Source organism: Stegodyphus dumicola, chromosome 4 (assembly GCF_044657685.1).
Source record: "Stegodyphus dumicola isolate Sdum_Otavi_A_Nest chromosome 4, ASM4465768v1".
NCBI classification, from domain to species: Eukaryota; Metazoa; Arthropoda; class Arachnida; order Araneae; family Eresidae; genus Stegodyphus; species Stegodyphus dumicola.
The window spans coordinates 52,910,922-52,923,147 of NC_140771.1; the positions used below are offsets into that span (position 1 = coordinate 52,910,922).

The following is a 12,226-nucleotide window of genomic DNA, read 5'->3' on the forward strand; positions in this document are numbered from 1 at the left end:
CGAAAATCAACATTATATTTTCAAATTGTCACAGGACTAGTTTCAATGGTTTTACCAAACCAAGATCCTCAGCTGCAAAAGCACAAATACCATTGCGCTTTTGCAGCTGAGGATCTTGGTTCAATAAAACCATCGAAACTGGTCCTGTGACAATTTGAAAATATAACGCTGATTTTTGTTGTTTGACTTCTCAATTAGTAACTTAGCGATAATTCAAGGGCACCCTTAAATATACTCTAACCGAATCAGAGGATACACATCTTCTGAATGCATATTTGCATCCAGAGTATGCTGTGGTTGTATCATATGGCAACAAACGATGTGAGAAAAATTTGTGATTAATGACACTTTAAATTACAGAAAATTTATTGATGTATCAGAGTCAGAATTAACGACACAAGTCCTTGAATTAATGCCACCAGTCTAGCTTTTCCTTGCTAATGAAACTTTTATATTTCAAGAGCCTTATCATGTTTCCATTCAAAAAAATGAAAAATGGTTTTGGGTAAATAAAGTTGCATTGTTTGAATGGCTAGGAATGGCCTTCACTAAGTCCATTGAAGACGAATAAAAAGCTTATTAATCAGAAAAAATGAGATAAAATACAGTTTTTTTTTTTTTTTTTTTTTTTTTTTTTTTTAAAGCAATTACATAATCACGTATCATACACAGTCCAGTCACATTAATGTGACCATCTGTCAAAAGCCAGAATAACCACCTTTCGCAGAGCGGACTGCTGCGAGACGTGCAGGAAGAGAGTCACATAGGTCCCTGAAGGTGTTTTCTCTGGGATGTTGAGCCATGCCAACTCTAATGCCGTGGCCAGCTGCGCTAGATTACGCGGTTGAGGATCCATGGCGCGAACAACTCGATCGAGATGGTCCCACAGATGCTCGATTGGGTTTAAGTCAGGTGAGTTTGCTGGCCAGGGGAGGACGGTAAATTCATCCTGGTGCTCTTCGAACCACGCACGTACACTGGCAGCTGTATGGCACCTCGCATTGTCCTGCTGGAAGATGCCATCATCCTGAGGAAAAACAATGCGCATGTAGGGGTGAACATGGTCCGCAAGGACAGATGTGTACTTGTATTGATCCTTGTGCCTTCCACAATGATCAGTGAACCTAGAGAATGCCAGGAAAACATTCCCCAGACCATAATGCTCCTGCCTCCAGCTTGGACCGTTCCGGCAATGGTTGCAGGGTGGTTCCTTTCAGAGGTTTCACGCCTTATACGCCAACGTCCATCTGTCTGATGGAGCATAAAACGCGATTCATCCGAAAACGCAACCTGTCACCACTCAGTGGACGTCCAGCTGCTGTACTGGCGTGCAAATTCTAGCCTTCGCCGTCGATGAACAGCAGTCAGCATAGGTGCACGAACCAGGCGTCTGCTTCGGAGGCCCAGACGCAGCAATGTTCGCTGAATAGTACTTTGGGAGACACTTTTGGTAGCCCCTTGGTTCATTTTGGTGGTCAGTTGCTCAACGGTAGCCCGTCTATCTGCCCGAACGCATCTCAGCATGTCGTTCGCCTCTGTCATCTATGGCCCGTGGTGCACCACATTTGCCACATCGCGGATTTTGGACAGTCCCATTTTGCCATGCACGGTACACTTTTACCACGGTGGCACGCGAACAGTTCACAAACTCAGCCGTTTCGGAAATGCTTCCACCCTTGGCCCGAAAGCCAATGATCATGCCCTTTTGGAAGTCGGATAAATCGCTTCGTTTCTGCATTACGCCAACGATTGAAATGTTTTCCCGAAGCCCTCACACACCCTTTATATACGCTCAACTGCACTGTGCTGCCACCTGCCTTCTGTGATTGGTTATTTAACTCTGACATGGAAAGTACGTGGTGGTCACATTAATGTGACTGGACTGTGTATTAAAATACTTGATGAACAAAATTCATTGGTTTATTCCATGTGATGTCGATGTCAGACTATAACTGCAGTGAAAGATTTCTCAATGCTTTTTTATGGTCCAAGAAACACAACTCTTATGAAAATATTAAAGTATTTTATAAAATGTATTACATTATACTTTAAATTAAATTACCATTGTAATAATGTTTGCTTTTTAATATAAAAATACATTTGCTGCTAAAAAAGTTCAATTTTAAAAAATGTATATTTTTCAAACCCTTTCAAAAGTTTGGATGCTTAACTTGTTTTAGCTTCTGTAGGCGAGCAGGCTTTTATTAATGTATACATAATATAGCATGTAAGATGACTGGTAACATTAAAATAAATATAAAATATGCAAAACAAAAATAATTTATGTTAACATACATGCCAACTTAACTGGCAATATTAAACCAATTTACCATTACTTTTGCAAAATAAAGAAATAAAAGATACACCTTATATTTTAATTTAAAATATAGAAAATATTATATTCAAGGGTCCTCTAGTAAAAAATACATAAATTAACATAAAATCAAGTGTTTTGGTAAAAATTAATAAAAAAAAAGAAATACGTATTTTAAATACAATATGTTTACAAGAATGCTTTTTCTTATAATTTAAAAAAAATACATAATAGGCATTATACAGAAATGATTTTTTGTTTAAATATTAAAGTTTTTTTATTTAAAAAAAATTTAAATCTTATAGTACTTTTTCAAGCAGCTGATACATGGCCATTTTTCAGCATGTACAGTTAAGAGAAATAACGAAGAGTAAGAAATTTCAGAAGTTTAAGAAAGGAAATAAACTACTTCCTGAAACAAAGATATGTGACCTACAGGAAAATAATGTCATGGTCTGGAGATTCTGAAATGAAAATGACTCAAGCTGATGCATTCCAATAAGAAAAAAATTCACCCAATGTTTTGCATCAAACATTATCGGGCACAGAAACAGCTGTTCAATGCTTGACCGAACACAAAACTTGTTCTCAGCTGAGAGGTATACTACCTAATGTCATTGTTTGACAGCACACTGAAGAGATGCAATGATTAAAATATCAATAAAAAATGTATTTCATAATTAGATAGTGAAAATTAAAGTTTATAATTTACCTGCAGATTAAAAAATATTTTATAGTTTTTAGAAGAATGCTTCCATTTTTTGACTTTTAGGTATCATGGCATACTCAGACTTGACTGACCTAAAATTTAATGGAAAAGATTAAATTTAATAATGTAATAACATACGTAAATTAAAATTTCAAAAAAAAAAAAAAGAAAACAGAGAAGGGTAAATCTACATTAACCAGGAATTAAGCAAATTTTAAAGAATATTAGTTCAATAAAAATGAGAACTTAATATTTAAAAATCTCAGAATTGTAAGTTCATTATCCTTAACAGAAATAAATAAAAAAAATCTGATGTAAAATACACCTAATCAATACATTTCATCATTAACCTAACTAATAGATTAAGATTACGATGCCTTATATATAATCTCAAATCCTTATAATATTTACATAATTTGTATAAATTACAAATTTCCAGAAATTACACAAATCTTAAAAATGACTTCTATTAAGTCTAATAACTTTTATACAGTCAAAAGTCGTTAATCCGGACTCGTCGGGACTTCGGCGATTACGGATTATCGATTTTTCCGGATTATAGATCATCAGTTTAAATCTGGTAAGATGGCATGCAGAAATTATAAAATTAAAAATATGAGACCATAATTTATGAAATAAAGAACAATTATGATCTAAAGGGTATCAAAATTTACAAAAAAAAAAGCTTAATATTTGTTTACTTTATTAAACATTTCTTTCAATGTAAGTTGTTTAAGTTGCTTCGTTTTTTATGTGATAATACATTCTCTTTAATTCTATAAACAGACATAATTTCTTGTTCAGTTACAAAGTTCTGCTGTTCAAGTCCTATAATTGCTGTGTCTACCGACTAATTTGTCAATCGAAATTTTTTCGTTTTCAATAACCTCTGTCACTTTCTTCGCTATCGGAAGCGAATTATAATGACGAGGAATTTGATTTAAATCATATCAAAGACGGAGTACATCGAAATGAAATACTACATTTAGTAAGGAATTATAAGCGAAATAAAATAAAAACATCTGCCCTGAAGATAAGGATGGTGCTGACAGATCAACTTCCAATTCATTGCGTGCAGCAGCGTTAAAGATAAACAAATTTAAAGTTTAGATAAACAAAGGATATGCCTTTATCCATTTTTTGCAGCGATTCCACTTTTTGTTTAATGAACTTCGAAACATACTTTCGCTTTGTAGATCCTTTACATATTAATAAATATATATCAGAAATTCTATTTGACATAATCGAAAGGTCAAGCTTACTTTTATAAAATTGCTCTAACAGTCTGCAAAAAATAATAAGCCGGATCCAATTCGAAGATTAAGGAACAACGCAATCTGCAACATTAACTGAAATAGAAAATGAGGTAATTTTAGCTTAGCTTATACCGTCCGTTGTACATTAAACGCGCACTCGTAAACGTATTTTGTGCACGCGCACAAGCATATTCGCAGCCGTAAAGGTCTTTCGCGTCAGTGCGACGCATGCGCAGAAAGTTTGTAGCTTTGAGGAATTAACGACTTCTGACTGTAATGCTTTTATGTAATTGTAAGTACTTTATATTTTGCAGCATACACATAATTTTGTAAGATACTTAATGTATGGTGATGAATATGACATTATAATTAATAATGAAATAACGTTTTTTTTTTTTTTTTTTTTCAATTTGCCCCTTCTTAACATTAAATTGTATCTTTAAAAAATATCTGGGAAATGGTGATACTGCAACCTGATGTGGTCTATCCAGGTAATTTTCAATAAAACTAATACAGAATTTTGCAGCACTAGAGCTGTTCGCTGAATACTGCGATACATAGCCCATGGTTTTTCTGTATATAGCTTTCCATTTAGGTAGCCCCAGAGAAAAAATCTACGGCTGTTATATATGGCAACTGTGACGGCCAATTAAAATTCAAAGATTAAGAAATTATGCACATGAAATTGCTGTAAATGTTTGCTGAAAATTTCTTATAAAAATTATTTTTTTGTCAAAAACCACTGAACTGCACTATGCATGTTCTGAACATTAAAGAAACTGCATTTTGCTCTTTGCATCAAAATAATAGAATGTTGGTTTTCAAAGTAAAACTGAACAACTTTCATTTTTCACTTGCTGGTAAAAATTTTAACCAAAAAATCTGTGCACGTGTTGCCTATACAGTCCTAAAATTAATGATTTAAAAAAATAACTTTTAATGCTAATTATTCATCACTTAATATAATGATCTTTGTTAAAATTCTTAATAAAATTTAAATGGAAATTCCGGTTGATCTTTACATTATGGTAACTTGGCGTTTTTTTGGCGAAAATTTGTCGACCAACTCTCCTACAGCAACCCTCTATTTTTTTTTTCCCGCCGCCATTTTGTCTTCACGAAGTAAAGACATGTTTCATTTCTTTTTATCTACTGAACACTTCTTCCAACAATCTACTAGCCGAATTACACTTATGCTAGAAATTTTATCTAACAAAACTGCTTAATTATGACAAATATTCACTGCAAAATTGGGAAAAAGTGAACAATACCATACTCCTTACGCGTTTCTCAAAATAACACATACACATAAACCATGTACACGCCGACTTATTTTTACTTAAAAAAAAATCCCAGAATTACACAAAAATGCCATTGCGCACACTCTTCACTATATCCATGTACACTGCTTTTTTCTCATAAATTACAGAAATTTCACGAAAATACATGACAATTTTCTGAATCTTTAAACTCGGTAAAAGAACATATATGAAATTACATGATTGCGAAAACGTTTATACCCTTTCCAAATATGAACATTTCCACATATTTAATAAATAAAATATCCAAAAACTTTTACCTCTAAATCATCTATTACATTATATACACGTCACCAGCAAATTCATACCGCAAGCATTACAAATACTTAGTATCAAATATTTAAATTATTTTCATGCACGTTTACTTCATTTAATTAAATTCAAAAACACTACTTAAAATATAAATGAGCACATACATTAAATTAATAAAAATTACCTTACAATCCTAATTACTTTAAACTAAATCATTGCTAATAACAATTTTCCCAATAATACCAAATTCCTTTACTTCCACCTTACATTTAGAACAATGCATAAAAATAATATCCACAAATAATTAAAAATACTAACTTACCTAATCTTCTTCAGAATCTTGATTACGTGTTCGATAAACTTTTCTTTAGTTACGGCCATAGGATCCAAAAATTCACGAACACTGTTTCACACAACACAGAATAAACCAAATACAAAATTTCCAGATTTTTTCCCGATTTCCCTCCTTTTCCGATTAAAGAACCGTAATTCGTTCATTAATATCACATGACATATCCCATGATCTCTCATTTCCCTCACACAAAATAATGCGTAATCGGAACTGAGTACTGCTCACATTATTACCAAAGTCCCAGGTAGTAACCTTTATCGCCTCCAAAATGTCGCCAAACTACCAGTTACCATATTGTAAAGATCAACCGAAATTCCCAATGATAATACACTACCTGGCCAAAAGTATCCAGACAATCCCCTACCGAAGTGCCTCTGGCAGATGATGTAATGCATAATGAAAAGCTATAAAAGTGTTGGCAGTGGTTTCTCAGATCGTATTTATGCATTTGTGAGACAATTAGTCAATGGAGCTTAGTGACTTTTATTGTGGCAGCAACCTTTGTGGGAAATCAGTTCGTGAAATTTCGAACATTCAAATCTAAGTGTCATGTTTGCGGTTTTTGCTTATTGTGATTAGTGTGTGGAGTGTTTTTTCTCCTTTGTATCTAATTGTAATGCCAATTTGTAGTTTGCATACTAGTGAAAAAGTAAGCACTGTATTTTTTCAGAAATATGCTGCATCGCTTAATGGTGGAGATTGTAGGAATTCACATGCCATGAAGTAAACTTAGATAATTCTCTGATGTTCATTCAAGTTAAAGATTGATATGTACACATAAAGCAGTACCAAGTTGCTTTGCGATGCCGAAACCAGATCACTGGGTATATGGGAAGATGAACAACATTAAAAAATTAGAAAAGGATTTTGCAATCTTAAAATTCTTTTCTAACAATTAAAGTTTATATTTAAAATCTTTAAAGGTGTCTTTTCTTTTGATATGTTGATAATATCTGCCAATATAATGATATTTATCAACAACTTGCAAATGCTTTTTAAAAAGTTGTAAAAATCAACAGTTTGGCCCTGTTAAATAACTTTTTTCCTTTTCAATAATCAAAAAGCACAAACCTGTGCTAATGTGGTTGCGTTAATATGTAAATATCAAATTTTATTTGAAGAATGGCTTCACGTAAATGGCAACATTTTTTTTTTCTTTTGCTATTCATCAGGTGTCCAGTAAACTTTTGTTTAACACTTAAAAAGCAGACCAAAATGGCGTAATGATTAGCATCACACATATCATTGGAACCAAACTTCAAATTTCTGAAAGGCATAGACATGGAACTCTGGGCAAGGTATCTTGCTTTCAGTCAAAACCGTGAGGAAGTTTAGGAAAACAATACTCATGTTCTTAGTTTAGTTGAAAAATATCTGACATTGAAAATTATTTTCTGATGGATTGTTGACTTTCATTTTAATTTTGTATTATACTACCATAAAGTTATTACAAACTTCATTATTTTCTGCAATACCAATTAAAAACAGCTAACCAGTCAGCCTTTCTTTGACACAATTGTTTGCTATCGGTTGAAAACACATTTGCACACACATGTCAAAGGTTGAATTTCTTTGCTGTAAAGCTTACCATCGCGTATTTGAATGAATTTCACTTCCAAGTGAGTAATTTATTACAAATAAATACAGCAAATGGCCCAGCCTTTTATTAACAAAAGGCTTATTTTTACAGAAGGCAATACCCTCAAAGATGAAAATTATTCTGTACAAATTTTCAATCATAATAAGACTGGCATTTATTTTGAAAGAGCATTGTAGCACATTTTTGCAATAAAGTCAGCAAAAAATATTCAAAATAATAAGCTATGCATAATACGAGTTTTTTTAATTATAAATTAAAAGGAATGAATACAAGAGAACTTATAAACATAATAAAGATTTTCATCATAAATTAATTTTACAACGTGCATTTTTTTCTATATTTCTCATAAAGACATAAAAGCATGTTTCAGTTACAAAACAGACTGCTTGAATGGATGCATACTTTCATATTCTTCCACATACATGATATAAACATAAACTGATTTTCCTTTACCAAGACATTTATCCAGAACTATAAAATTTTTAACACTTCATTATAATTAATTACCAGTCATTTTTTTTTTTTTTTTTTGTTGCTAATTTTGATTAAATATTTCATTACTGATTTCTACTTTTTTTAAAGATAATATTAACACTTATAAGAAGTATTCTGGTATATAATAGCTTGAGACATAATCCTAATAAACATAGCAGATACTAACTTTACCACATTCATCATAACTACTCCAGAAGGGAGGTAAAATTATTGAAAATATACAAAAAATGTGTGGTCTTAATGCTTTGCCCTTATTTGAAATTCAGGTAAATGTATTACCATAGTAATGCCTGAAGCAAAACCATGCTTAATTTTTGAAAATCGCACCTTTAGAATTAAAAAGTAATATTTTCAATTTCTACTCCATTTATTTAATTTTCTCAGTTAAAACATCCATGTTAATTTTCATAAGTGGTATGAGATTAAGAAACTAATTTACTAATAATAAATATATTTGCTTATCAAAAATTAATATTCACATACAATTTTTAAAAACTTAGCATGAATTGATAACTTTCCCAATGACCTGATAATTATGGACTAAGACAATTCAGCCATGAAATTTTCCAACAAAACTGAAGTTACTTTACTGAATGTCTCCTTTACTTCCTCAGTTAGCATACAGGTTATTATATTAACTAATGAATTCTCTTAACTTTGAAAAAACACAAATACTGCATAAAAATCCAGAAAACAAGAATTTTTTTTAAACATATACTTTATCTGAAGACATTTTAGAATTCCAATAAAAATAATTTCTAAACAAAATCAAAAATTTCCTTACAATAAATGAATAAATATTATACCTGTCAATGGAAACTTCGAACTACCATCAAGTTCCTAGTGAGGGGAAGAAAGAAATCATAAGACAGGAAAAATTAAGGTGAAACTTTTCTTTTAACTTAGCATGCTTCTGGTCTCTAATTATTTAATACGATTAAAAAGATTTTGACAATTTACCCATGCAAAGCTAAATATGTAAAAAATATTTTATTTCCTATGTACTATGACTGTATTTTTAATTCACTGTTTACACCGAAAATAAATAAAAATGCTTTCATCATCATCTACATACGCACCATTCTAACAAATGCTTTTTATCTACTAAAGAAAATAAGAATTAAAAAACTAAAACCCATTCCTTATGCCATTTTGACATTTAAAAACACTTGCTACTATTACAGTTTCCTAACGTCAATATTGTTCATTATTCTGACGTATTGCCAAAAAGGAAAAAAAACATAAAAAGCAACCTGTATGATACTTTTCACGTTCATATCAGAATGTGCGCCCTCTGGTGTCAAGTGCTTAAATGAATATATTTCCAATTCGAAACTGATAGATCGCAGCTAGTCGTTTCACACATGATACTTTGAAAGTTCCGGCCTCTCTGTTCCGTTGCAAAAAAAAATAATCAGAAGTAATTATTTATAATAGATCGGCTTCGAAGAGGGTTTAAATTTGACACATCGTTAAATTTAGGAAGCTCCAAAGTATTTCTGAACTGTGATTAGTACGGAAACTATATTTGGCGACAATATCGCCAATGGCAAAAATTAAAAACATGTCTTGTTTTGCAGCTTTTAAATCTTTTTGTGTATGGTGCCTTACTTTGCCGATTGTAACAAAGAGATATATACTGGTTGAGAGCTTATTGCAACCTCCAACAGGTTAAAACATTAGTGTCACGTGACTGCTGGTCGAATTCCGAAAGTCCGGAAATACTTTACATTCATTTCTAAGGCACGAAAGACACCTGCTCTGCTTGGTCACATAAAATTTAAGAAAAAATGGTTATCCGCTGCAGCGCCTATGTATGTAAAGAAAGTTTTGTAAAAGGAGAACCAGTAACCTTTCATAACTGAGTTAAAACTGCATGATTTATTATTTTATTTCCAGTATTTTTGTCATTTTACTATCTCTGTTTTTTTTTTTTTTTTTTTTTTTTTTTTTTTTTAAGACTCCCTAACGTTGGGGAAAAAAATTAAAATGAACGCTCTACACCGATTTCTCTCTCTCTTTGAAATGGGTCTCCATTTTGCGACTCCTTCACCCCCAAACATGGAACAAAAAAAACTGAAATCAACGCTCTACACAATCTCTCTTTTGAAATGCGTCGCCATTTCCAAACTTGGGGGGGGGAAAAAAAAACTGAAATGAATGCTCTACACAATCTCTCTTTTTTGAAATGGGTAAGTCATATTTTTTTTAGGATTCTTCCTCCCCCTCCTTCTAACCTTGAAGAATGGAAATGAACGCTCTACACGCTCTCTCTTTGAATTGGGTAGTCATTTTAAGATCCTTCCCATCTTGGAAAATGGAAAAGGAATGCTTTACACCTTCTCTCTCTCTCTGAATTGGGAAACTACCAAGATTGGTATGTATAATTCTTTTTTTATTGTAATCATGACCCTCTTACAAAAAAATTTTTTTTTCTTTACAACATTTCCGATGTGATTTCAGAAATGCAACCCCATAACAGTTCAATTTCATCCGAAGATAATTGATCTAAACAATTTTTGACCCATCCATCCGTATTATTATTTCCTTCTTCTTCAGGATTCATCCAACTTTGTAAGTGGATGGTCTTTCCATATGGGAAAGGCTGGATCCTCCCCAGATTGTCTTGAAACTCTTGAAGCCTCTTTGGGATGAGTGGGAGGATTCACGATGTCTGAACCCGGCTGAGATTCTATTTCCATGACCTCTGGACACGTTGGAACTTCTGGACTTGACTGAGAATTTATCTCCATGACTTTTGGACACGTTGGAGCTTCTGGAGCCGGCTGAGATTCTATTTCCATGACCTTTGGACACGTTGGAACTTCTGGAGCCGGCTGAAGTTCGACGACCTCCATGATCTGTGGACACGTTGGAGAAGAAGATGTTGGAAAAGGTTCTGGACACGTCTGAGAGAAGTCCGAAAGAAGCTGCTTGTCTGAACCCGTCTGCGAAGAAGAAGAAGAAGAAGATTCCAGGTTCTTGGAGGAATCTTCCCCGTCAGCAGGCATGTTACGATAGGTCGACCGTTTTTTAATCGGTAATTTTTTCTCTTCTTCTTCTTCCTCTTCCTCCTCCTCCTCATCTTCAATGGTGATGATTTCACTTACTTTCCGTTGACTCGTTCCGGGCCAGAACGGTTTGATCCATCTGCACTTATCATCTAAAGGAGGGATGGGTGAAAGTGGCCGTGGATCCTCTCGAAACATCATCGGCGTTTGAAAAGGAATCTGTTTTTTTATTTGTTTCCAAAGCGTCCACGGGCATCGATCCACGAGAAAGAGGCTCTTCTGGATCGTGAGGATGAGGTAGCACGTTTTCGGAGGAATGACATAGTTTTGGAAAGGTCTTAAAACATCTTTCTTAAATTTCGTCCTGTCGGCGATGTTAAAACTTCTTTCCTGGAGATGGAGCGACGAGGATTCGTAATAGACGAGGGGGGAAGCTGTGGTCTGAACAATATGCACTTCGTCCTCGGCCGTCGTTCTGACTCCAAACGTAAAATATCTTTTCGTTAGAAAAATATTCCTCCATCGAAAACTCATGCGGGGATCCGTATACCTCCGATCTGTTTGAATAGGCCGTCTCAAAGCTCGATTCACCCGGTTCCAAGAGATGGGAAATTCCTCTTTCTTTTGTTGAGATTCGAATAAATTCCTATACAGGTTTTGAACGAGCAGGTCAGAGGATCCGACATCCTGCTTGAAAGAGACGTTGGCTCGATAAGTGGGTACATGTGGAATAAATTTTGCAGAATGACATGCCAGAAAGATTTTCAGGTTTATGATTTGCTTGAGCGTTTTCAAATCTTTTACACCCGAAATGGGTTGATTTGGAAAAACATCGAATGGCTCCTAATGGGGGGGAATCATCTCGCTCAGTGCTCTCCGCCTTCTTATATATATATATATACACACACACGTAGAATC

General features: G+C 33.6%; 1 protein-coding gene across 8 annotated transcripts in view; it reads right to left on the reverse strand.

Moving 5' to 3' along the window:
- LOC118197575 (serine/threonine-protein kinase D3-like) overlaps nt 1-9,739 on the reverse strand; it is a 153,753-nt gene extending 144,014 nt beyond the window's left edge. For 3 of the 8 annotated variants that reach the window (XM_035369106.2, XM_035369105.2, XM_035369100.2), the window contains exons 1-3: nt 9,377-9,544; nt 9,104-9,137; nt 3,027-3,115 (exon numbers count right to left, since the gene is read on the reverse strand). The gene's annotated coding sequence lies outside the window, so the exon portion shown is untranslated. The other 5 variants (XM_085814876.1, XM_035369101.2, XM_035369102.2 and 2 more) reach the window with 4 other exon arrangements.
- Nucleotides 9,740-12,226: the final 2,487 nt, after the last annotated feature.